This window comes from Falco cherrug, chromosome 3 (genome assembly GCF_023634085.1).
Source record: "Falco cherrug isolate bFalChe1 chromosome 3, bFalChe1.pri, whole genome shotgun sequence".
Classification (NCBI taxonomy): Eukaryota; Metazoa; Chordata; class Aves; order Falconiformes; family Falconidae; genus Falco; species Falco cherrug.
The window spans coordinates 79,951,342-79,962,461 of NC_073699.1; positions in this window are offsets into that span (position 1 = coordinate 79,951,342).

The following is an 11,120-nucleotide window of genomic DNA, read 5'->3' on the forward strand; positions in this document are numbered from 1 at the left end:
AGACTAGTCCCTATCAAGCTTTCAGTGGCACTACCCATGAGGGTTAATATAGAATTTAGACCTGTGAAGAAAAAACATTGGGCCATGCATGTGTGCAATCTGCTTGTAACAGTCCCATTGTCCCACCTTGCCATCTCCTTTCCTTCGCTCTAGCAGCTGTAGTGCAGGTTGCAATAAGCAATCAGGATATTCCTCAGCAGCTGAAGTTTACCTAGAACTGTAGTATGATGGCTCTCAATCATCCTTTGAGGTACACATTCCACTGTGGCACAGCAGCTCAGATAGCAGAGGTAGATTTCTGGGAGAAAGGACAAGTTGCCGATGAAAGGCTTGATGAGCCAGCTTGGCAGGAAGTGAAAAAGATCATCAAGGGAAAGAGGTGGCTGATCTCATTAGGCTTTACACCAAATGCAAAGAGGATTCTTGTTAGTCCCAGACAGACAGGGAATTACCAGCAAATTGGCTCCTTGCAGCGTTGCGGAGTACCTGGCATCAATGGCAGTAAGGATGTTGCAATCATATGCAATTGCCTTGATCACCCAACAGGAAAAGCCCCTCCTGTTGGTGAAGAACCAGGGCTAGACACAGGGACCAGGTTGGCTGTGTTAGACTAATGAACCAGCCAGTGACACTCCTCCTTCCCTCAGGTCTTCCACTCCCTTTTCTATATACACGTACCCATGCGTCAAACACTCCTAACACAGAAACATATATGTTGTAAGACTTGCCTGCTACAAACATTCGAGTAAAATAAATGTGTCATTCATTACTGGCATTTAGCCAGTCTTAATGTTACTAAAAACCATAACCAGGAAAACTCTCAAAACCAAAAGATAGTTTAAAAAGCCAACACTGGTTTATTGCAGTGCTGGGGCATGGAGGATCTTTCCTCCTAACATGCCCACCAAGTTACTCAAGGGTACACATTACATACAGCAGAGTACTTGCCTGTGCACAGTACATTACATATTCATTGTCATTCACACACAGGACTGGTTGCAGGTCTCTCCCTTCTAATGTAAAGTAGCACACATCCCTGGATAGCAGGGAAGTGTTTTTTACCAACTACACATGCTCTGGAAGCAGGAGTTTGCCCTCTCTTGGGAGGGGTCCATTTGAGCTGGAGGTTGTGATCTGCCATTACCACAATGACCTTTGTCCTGCTTTCAACTAATTTTCTGTGGGTTGCAACACCTTCTCAGCTTGTTTTCACTTGGAGGCTTCTTTCTCCATTATTTAGATAAGTGTTGTTATCATTGTTTGTTCTTTGTTTCCCAAGATTGACTCCCTTGATAAGAAGTCCTTGCACTCATCAGATCTCAGCCTGAGAAGGTGGATCAGCTTGACCTAAACTTTGTGCATATTCTTGTTTAACTGAATCAGAGTTCAGTAATTTGGGAGTTTAGGCAACATTATGACCAATAACTATTTGGTGATGAAAACTGGTGACTGGATACATACCGTACAAATTTATGCAATACAACCAGAATGCGTGGTCATTTAAGAAGAGAAACAACATAAGCTATTTCTTGGAGTACCATGCAAGCAACGTTATGTTTAAGTACTTTAGTTTAAAGTATACCATTAGCTATCAGCATTTAAATACAATTTACAGACAGTAGGAGGACAAATGTCCAGCAAATGGGCCTATTCGTCACTGGAGATCACAACATTATGATCCATCAGCCAGCAGCAAAGTAACTGCACAGGAAAATTCATTCCCTGCTAACCCCGTGAAGCTCCTTAGAAAGAAAGAGGCTTCGGAGACAGGGGTAGGTAGAGCACGGTTGTTTCTTTTTGTTTTGCATCATTCAGACCAGCTTCTCCGTGCTATTCCAATAGCAAGCCTGATTTCTGTTAATCAGCAACATGCTCACCCTAATCACCAACAACCTTACAAATCCATACATCCCACTCATGGTTCCAGTATAATTTTTTTAAAGTGCATCTTTTACAGTTAAGACTATTTTAGTCAGATTCAAGACTCACCAAGAACATTCACTATCTATTGCTTCCAAGTATCCTACTCTTCAAAAGCCATATAAGTTAATGTGGAGCTGTACAAAGGTTTATTTATTTCAACTGCATCACTTGGCTACAGCTGACAAATCCATCTGCAAACTCACATAGAATTTTAGAAGGGAGATGAGCTAATAATTATTACATTGTTAATCAAGTCTAGTGGCATTTTAGAAGATGAGAAAATTTGAGTTATGGTGATATTTTGTTAATTTGTTTTAAGTTAGGAAGGTTTTCAGAGAATAGCACCAGAGAAAGGTGCTTCCATCTAGGAACTTCAAACAGAAAAGTTTAAGAACAATACACTAAAACTAGAGCAGAAAAATAAAAAATAAGTTGGAAAAATTTACAAGTTATGAAGATAAAAGTTTACTAAAAAAAGTAAAATTGTTTCTTTTTTCCAAAAAACTTTTTGTATCTATTACCCTCTTTCCAAATCTCAAAAAATACCTTGCCCCTAAAAAAAAAAAAAAAAAAAAAAAAAGATATTTTCATTGTTTTTTGCAGTGTTCATTAGACAGAGATGACTCAAATCCAGCCAAGGATCAAGACAAGCAGAAAATTTATCTACAGGAGAGCTGAAGGCAGGACTGAACCTGAATGGAGTCTGAGAGGAGTGGGTGAGGGTCCTAGGTGAGGCTGATCAGGGCAATTAAGGCACATAAGTGCTCTCAGGGCCCTGACGCTTAGTTGGTAAGAAATGAAAGCAAGTGTCTAAGAAAAATAATCAATCACCCTTTTAACCTTTGACAAAAAATTAAAAAGATAATTATTTGGTATTTAAAAACTTTTCAAAGACAGTCTCTATCTCAGTAAAAAAGATTGCATTTATGTATGCACAAAAAAGTATACACGTTGAGAGAATATCAATCTTATGCTTGACTTTGTGTACACAGATGCATTCCTTTGATAATCAGCACTGGAAATTGTGTTAGGAGCAAGGGCAGGAAGAAAAGAGCAGGTTACTGTTTGAAAATAAAAGTTAATTTCCCTCATATCTGTCACACCTGTGAAAGATTATGTAGATCATCAGCAGGAGAATTTGGAATTGAACTATAGCAAAAAAAAGCTTTTCTACAGAGATGGAAGTGCTGACAATTTACAATGCTATGGTTTAATGCCTGACCATCTTCTTGAACAAGTTTACAATTAAGAATATAGCCATGTACAGTGTTAGGTTGGTGTTTGTCTTTCTATCAGTAGTTTTTCGCATATCAATAAAAACATAATACTGAAGTAGCAGAAAAAGAGACTAACAGTTCTCTACAGGATTGATTTAACAAATTTAGACCTGGAAAGTTCATGAAGTTAACACATGCAGTGAAAAAAAATACTAAAGCTGTATCAAAAGATGCAACAATGACGTATAGAAATAAGCAGAGTTTGCATTGCAGAGAATCTCTATTTTTGAAAAGAAAAAAATCCACTGGCACAATATGATAACAATGCTGAAAGGCAAGGACACAGCTAGCAAATGCTGTCAATCAGTATAATGCTGAAAAACATGAGAACTAGTGGCTGAAATCCTGTTATGGCAAACCTAAACACACTTCAGGTGGATGAGTTTTTAGTGAAAATGACCTATTTGAAAAGCCAATTTTACTAAATTGGCCTCCCTCCTCCCCACCGTCCCTCCAATACATGAGTATCATGCAAATGTATGAAAAAATGTTCTTGACACAACATTTAATACTGAGTATAAAACAACAAAAGGAAGACCAAATCGTAGATTAAAAGACCAAATAAAAAAAAAAAAAAAAAAAAAAAAAAGAAGAGAGCAACATAAATTCTGCAATGTCATTTCAGTCATGATACAGGAATCAATACATTTGAATAGTCTGTTAAAATTATTTTAGTTTAAATATTTACATTATTTTTGTTTAAATCTTTAATAATACATAATTTTCATACAAGCCTCATTTATCAGAAATGTGTTCAAAAGTTAAATATGCTTTTACAGGTGGGGAAAGAATGAAAAATATGCTTAAATGCTACAAAGCGAATAAATTTACAAAACCTTCATTTCCTTAAATACACAGTCTTCAGTGTTTATTTAACTTCTCTGTTCTTTGAAGTATTTTTTTGGGTTTAAGTACATTTATATTGTTTGTTTAAAATATAAATTTTAGTTTTCTGAAGTACTGAGATGATGCCATTGAATTTTAGTATCTAATGATACTTATGGTAATATTTACCCTGAAGTTACTAAATGTTCTCTTTGAAGCGTCTGAATTAAGTATTTTTATACAGTTTGAAACACATGATAATCAGTTTTCTTTAGATGAAGTGCTGGAATTCCACTCTTTTTTGAATAAAATTTTCCTTCAAAACCTGCATACTATTTAAGCTACAGCAAAGGTTCCTATGTCACAGTTGTTCCCCACATGAAAAACACTGATAAGACTTTTCAAGTCCTAGTCACATCAGCACTTAAAATGTATTATGAATTTGTACATGGTGTGAACAATTTGCAGTAAGAGGCCTGGAATCAAAGTAGATGGAAAGCTTTCAGAAGTGATTTTGTAATGGTCATTTGAAAATAATTTCGGGATTTGTGTCAGCAATCTATATTATCACCTAATCATGTTTTAACACACACTCACTCACTCTCTCACCCTTGAAAATTAATTGGAGGTTTTTCTGTGTTTCTCCTGCTGATATTTCTTTTTACTATGTTAGTGATCAGAGACTAGAGTTACATGTTGCTATTATCCTAAAACAATTCCAGTATGTGCTCAGTTCAGAAAGATCAGCATAAATTTAAAATGAGAGTAGATAGGTGTAATATAAAACAAAACTTTTACCTTTAGGTTTCTTCCAAACTAAAATTCTGCTCGAAGTTCTATTTACAAACAGGAAGCCTAAATCACTGCATAGTAATAAATATTATGGTATGAATTTGAACTTAAATTTTGAAAGATAGTTATCACAAAGGTGACTTTATTTCCAGCTCCTTAGATTATTTAGGTAGCAAGTGAATTGCAAGTACCTTTTGTTGTTGTTGTTATTGATGTTGATTGCCGTGTGCTTTCTTGGCCTAAAGAGGAAGTGTGTTCTTTGTACATGAATTACCCTTCAGCCTCAGTGAGGTATATCCCCCATTATCTTCAAAAGCTTTTCCTACTTTCAGGTGACAGTAGATACAACACAACTTTTCACACTTCTTTTACTTGGTGCTTCAGTTTAAGAACAACAAAAACTGACTTAAAAAATATCAATATATAGCACACTAAATTTATGACAAATATCGACATTATTCCTAAAGATTGTGCTCTGCTGCCACATAAACTTTTCCATTTTCCCTCCTATGTTTGGACTTTCTGACCTGAGTGTTGACTTCTTGTTTGACATATTTCACCAGCTCTGCTCGTTGTTTTAGGTCTCACTTAGAATAGCAAAAAACTTAAATTCTATATGCCATTTATAGCTATTATAGAGATATGTCCTTGGAAATAATTTCCTTGCTACAAGTTTGCAAACACAAATTGAGTGCAATGAGCCTTGACAGCAGCCAGAGATCAGCAACAGTTAAAATAATAATATCTGAAATAGTGAGTTGTGATTTCAGCAAGGATGGATCTGATTGACAGGTCTAGCTGTAGTGCTCCCTCCCACCAAATATCAGAGAACATTGCCACAGGGCTGTCTGCCACAGCGTGGACACAGAGTACCCAAGGTGGGACCCTTACCTACTGGGCTAAACTCTTGCATGGAGTCCACAGCAGCATCGTGTCACCCCCAGCTCTACTCTACCATCTCAAGGGAGCAGGAACCAGGGTAGGGCTCATTTGATGCCTCATATGATGCTGTGTATGCATGTGTGAACATGAGTGTGAGTGGATGAGCAGCTCTCCCTGGCAGCTCTCACATGGTACATATAATCAATTGAACATAGCGTGACACACTTTTTGGTGTTCCTCTCCCTCCACCTGCTCTAACATCCCTGTTTGCATCTAATTTTTATATTTTTTTTTTCATAATTTCCTTCACTAGCTTGAACACTTTTCTGTTTATAGTACTTGTTCTGCTTCAAAACATAAATTTCAAGCAGGTACAACAGATTCATGTTGACAGTTCCAGCTTCATTTTCATCTGACATCAAAATCCCAAAGCTGTCCTTTGCCTCCAACAAAGATGCAGTATTGACATGTTTTGACTAAGCCTGTATATTGTTTAATCATAAATCCACTGCAATTTTGTAATGTCCTACATACATAACTGGCAGGGAAAAGTTAACTTAATAGACATGTACAAAATAATTTTAGATTAATCCTTCTAAGCAAGGATCTTCCACTTCAATTTAACTCAAAACATAACCCAGGCCATACAACCAACATCCAGTAACTGTAAAAGCAAGCCAAGTCAATGTCCCTAGCAACAGTGAATTAATGCACAAACTGAGAAATTTGGGAGTTAAGAATACTTAATCTAAATGACTTTTGATTGTTCCTATGTTCTTGGGGGCATGCTTAACAAGACCTAGGCATCCTTCCAATTATTTTCTTTTCCATTATGCATTTTTTTCCAGTGTGCATTCCTTGTTTCTGACGGTTTTCGGTTCATTTACATAAAACTTCCAGAAAACTAAATAGTGGAACTAAACAATAAGCATCCAGAATCATCTGAACAATGGATATGGCTCACAAGGAAAAAGGTTCATTGAAGGAACTTCACTAAGTGACTTGGCTGCCTCCCATGCAAAGATGTCCAGTCATATGCAGGGATTTCTTTCTCTGCCAGACAGGACCTGGGGACAGTGTTGTGGGTTAGGGGTTGCACTTAGCTGGAGATCTTTTTATTTGCTTGTGTTTTTTTGGTTTTTTTTGTGGGAGCTCTCTTCTCTCCCCTCATGATAGCAAAGCACAGGGGGGGAAATAGAATAAAACTAGGAAACATTATTATGTTGTTAAGAGTACAACTAAAGTGTTGAGATGATCCTGATACTTAGGTGTTGCCTGTCTAAGTTTATCTGCATAATGATTTACTATGCGGTGTAAGCAGTATTTGGGACCTAAGAAACAGGGAGAGAAGTAATAGAGAAGTAATAGGAAAAAAAAAATCATTTTGTTCTGTAAGTATGAGAAGAATTTGAGGTCATTTTGCAAAACTGCTGACTTTCAATCTGCCAGGATGTATTTTAAGGCTCTCCTTTAAAAGTACAACAAAGTTATGCATTTAAGGTTTTCTCCCCACAGTGTTATTTAGAGTCTGGAGGACTTACTTGCCCTAGGTTTTCTTTCCACCAAAACTATAAATATTAGTATACTTTCTTACATGCACACCAAATGATGTGCTCTGTTTTTCTGCTCTCTATGCCTATCAGTTGTTGGAGAACCTAGTTACTGCAGCAGTAACTGTAAGGACAGTTATGGGCTGGACAGCTGGACAACTCTAAGTGTTACTTTTGGTCATCTTTTTAAATTTAGCTCTTCCCTTTGTTTTCTGGTTTGATAAATACAACAAAAAAGTAATTTTGAAACACACAGAACAGGACATATTTTAGTCATAATAAGCTCAAGGCAAAAGTAAGGATGTGGTAAGTTTTGACTTTTCTTGAGTTTAAGCCATTCCTTTAGTATATATATATCTCTAATAACTTTTTTTTTAATATATAATAGTGTATTGGGGTTTTTGACTGGCATCTATAATCTGCATAATTTATGTCAGGTGGCTAGCTAGTTTATCCATATTTACACACATGCTTATGCTTCACCTGCTAGCTTGTTTATTTAGAGGTGAATTTTCTCTATTTTGCATATTATTACTGTACAATATTAAATGGTGAGGTTTTTTGCATTTACTTCAGTTTTTGATGAACAGTTTAGTCTGTTGATTGGTCTGCTATTACTTCAATTGCACAGGCATATAAACTAACCCCCTCCCCGGTATATATAGCATTGCTTTAGATTACGATTTTGTTTTATAATGCTATGATTATCATTAACTTGGAATAAAGAATAAAGATTTTCAACTTACACAAGAGACTTTTTTTTATTATTTTCCTGGGAGTTAAAAGTGCTTTTAAAATAAGAGAAGTAAACTTTATAAGAAACTGCAAATCTCTTCGAGGTGTGTAAATTGGCAGCACCAGCAGGTAAAAAAACCAGCAGTTTTTGCAATTATTGGAACAACTATTGGAAAATATATATGTGTATTCTAATTTCTGAGTTATTTTAAAGTTGTTTGTAAACTATCATGAAGAAAACTTATGTATTTACAGATATAGGAACTGATGCCACAGTGATTGATAAGTACCTCTAGGCAAAATTTCTGGCCTCTTTAATTTCATAAAGGATTATTCTAATTTAAAAAATCTCCAAACGGAATAAAAAATGAACAGGAGGACTTGAAATATTGCATGAGTGAAGAGATGGTTAAAACCATTTTTTCTTAAAAGCAGATTAATAAACAATACTCTAGAGACAAAAGTATATTCAATAAAAGAAAATATGCATACCATTCTCTCTCTTTTTTTTTTTTTTTTTTTTTTTTTTTTTTAAATCTTGTAAGAGTATGAAGAACCCTTTGGGAAAAGAGGAGTGAAGGTTTTATTACCCACTAGTTTAATTCACCATTGAGTCCAAATCAGTTCCTGCAGGAGGATATAGACTGTTCTCAGGCAGATTGTCTTTCTTGGAACAAGTTTTGGGAAACATCAGATCAATCCTTTTATACACCACTGGTGAATATGGTCTAAAATGAAAGCTGAGCCATTCAGAACCTATTTCAATACATTAGTGTTGGCAAACATGGACAAATTTACAGCATTCAAATACATTGAAGTTAACATTGGATTCTAGGTTGCTTCAGAATTGTGTGACTGCTGAGTACATAGAATACTTTAGAATGGCATTTTGCTGGAGTGTATATCTGGATGTGGATTGTGTTTATATACATAATTGCAGGAAACATCACAGTTGATGACTGAGAGTTTAATGGCATGGACTAATCACTGCTATGTCTGTACACCAGCCTTTCTAAATAAAATGAATATTCATTACTACTTCTTTAAAAAACCTTTTATATAAAAAAATAAAATTCCTTGGATTTTAAAATGACTATATACCTAATCTTGAAGAGCACTAAATGTATATTTGGTGACGTTTACATTCTTCTGAGATCACTGATGTATAATGATGATTAAAATCCTTGGAGGATGCAGGAAGTAGAAATGGAAAACTGTTTAAAAAGGCTTAACATTTATTTTTGTACACACTTACTATATTTGAATTAAGGTGAGTAAGATTAACACAGAACTATTTTTTTTTCTTTATGTTTTCAGGTATATTTTGTTCAGTGTTTTTCCATACATTTACGTGAGAAATTATACTGTGGTCTCAACTTGAATGAGTTGAAACACTTTGAAAAGATAATAAAAAGACCTGCTTGTAAACAAACAATTCAGATGAAACGGAAAATATTTTGTAATAATTTTCTAGTTATAAGAAAAGAATTTTTTAAAATAAAAGAACAGGAAAACCTGCAGTGCAATGTTTACAGATAAAATCTGGAAAAATGCCTTCTGGCTACATATTAGAGCTATTTCTTATTTAAATACAGGTTAATTAATAGTTTTTAGATAACAGAAAAGTGGACTTTAGACAAACCATCTGAAAAGAATATTTTTCAACGTCAAATGTAAGAAAAATGAAAGTTAGGAGAGACTGGGCATGAATAATTTTAAAATTTTAAGTTCAGGTATGGCTGAAGTGGTTATCATGCTGCCCACACTGATCTTAACTTTTATGAATGCCTGTTGCCAGCCAGCCTAAGAAGTAAAAATAACTGCTTTCTGTTATTTTGCAGCAAGCTGAAATGATTTCAGTTAGTTTTGAGATGGGAAATTCTCTCTATGGGCAAAGTTGTGGTCTGGATCTTGAAACCATCCCCTACATGCTTTTTTGCTTGGTGTGGACAGGTAATGCCGATGATATCTGGTAGGTCTTTGCTCTGCCGTTCTGTCCCTAACAGGATGGGCAGGAAAAGGGCAGTATCCAGCTGTATGTTCTCCATTGCCTGCTCAGAGCAGCTGTGCTAGAACTGAGGGCTCCTCTCCCTCCATCAGGTATTGCATGCTGACTGCTGAAATGCCTTGGTTGTTTTCACTGGCTGATTTCCTGAAACCTTTGGGTTTTTTTCCCCAAACACAGAGGGACTCTGCATCTCTTGGGGATGCTATCCTGTGCAGGAAAGGATATATCACTTCAAGAGTTTGATTTCCCATCTGTATTGTGTTAGACGTGTTTGGATTGTGTTACCTCCTGGGCCAGTGAATCATGGAACAGTCACATCATTCTTGTAAGGTGATTATCTTGAATTTTCAAAATGAGGCTGTCATTTACTTGAAATATTTTTTTTTGCTGATCCTAAAGTACCCAACAGCAAGCTGGAGATTGCCTGTTTCCTGAGTCATCTACCAGCCTGTTTTCTGAGAAAAAAAATTGCACTCTCTGCAATTTTCTGTAAACAGCAAAGTTGTGGTCCTGGCTTGTATCTCCCTCGTGCCTGCCAATAGCTAGTAAGTAACAGTCTCAGGCTAAGACTTACTTCTTGGTTTAATAGTAAAAAAAGGAAAGGTGAAATACAAAGAAAGATAATATATAGGAAAATAAGAAATCTTACATGGGAACAGGGTGCAAAGAATGTAGAGTAAAATAGTAATATGATTTAAAAATGCAAAAGATCTGAAGAGCTACAAGTAGCTGGAGAGTCAGGATTGTCGAAGAAACAAATTTGTAGACATTTGACACTAGAGGGCAAATGAAAAGTTATGCACAGCACTTGTTCCCCTGTATATCCTACAGATCAGCTGAAACGTTTGCATTAATTGCTCCTGCGGGTGCCATAGTTCTCAAATGGTTCATGCATGCTATGTGCCTACCAAAGGATTTCTGACACTGCAACCCAACTTAAAGGTTTGCCTTAGTGGAAATGTATTAGCATTGGTACTTCAGATTTGGTTTCCAGTGAGGTTCACTCAACTGCATGAAGTAAAATGGCTGAGACCAGAAGCAGTATGAGACAATTGAAGATGATTTGGGTTCATATCAAAGGAGTCCTAACTGCTGACACAGATACACAAACTGATTCTTCTGGGAAGG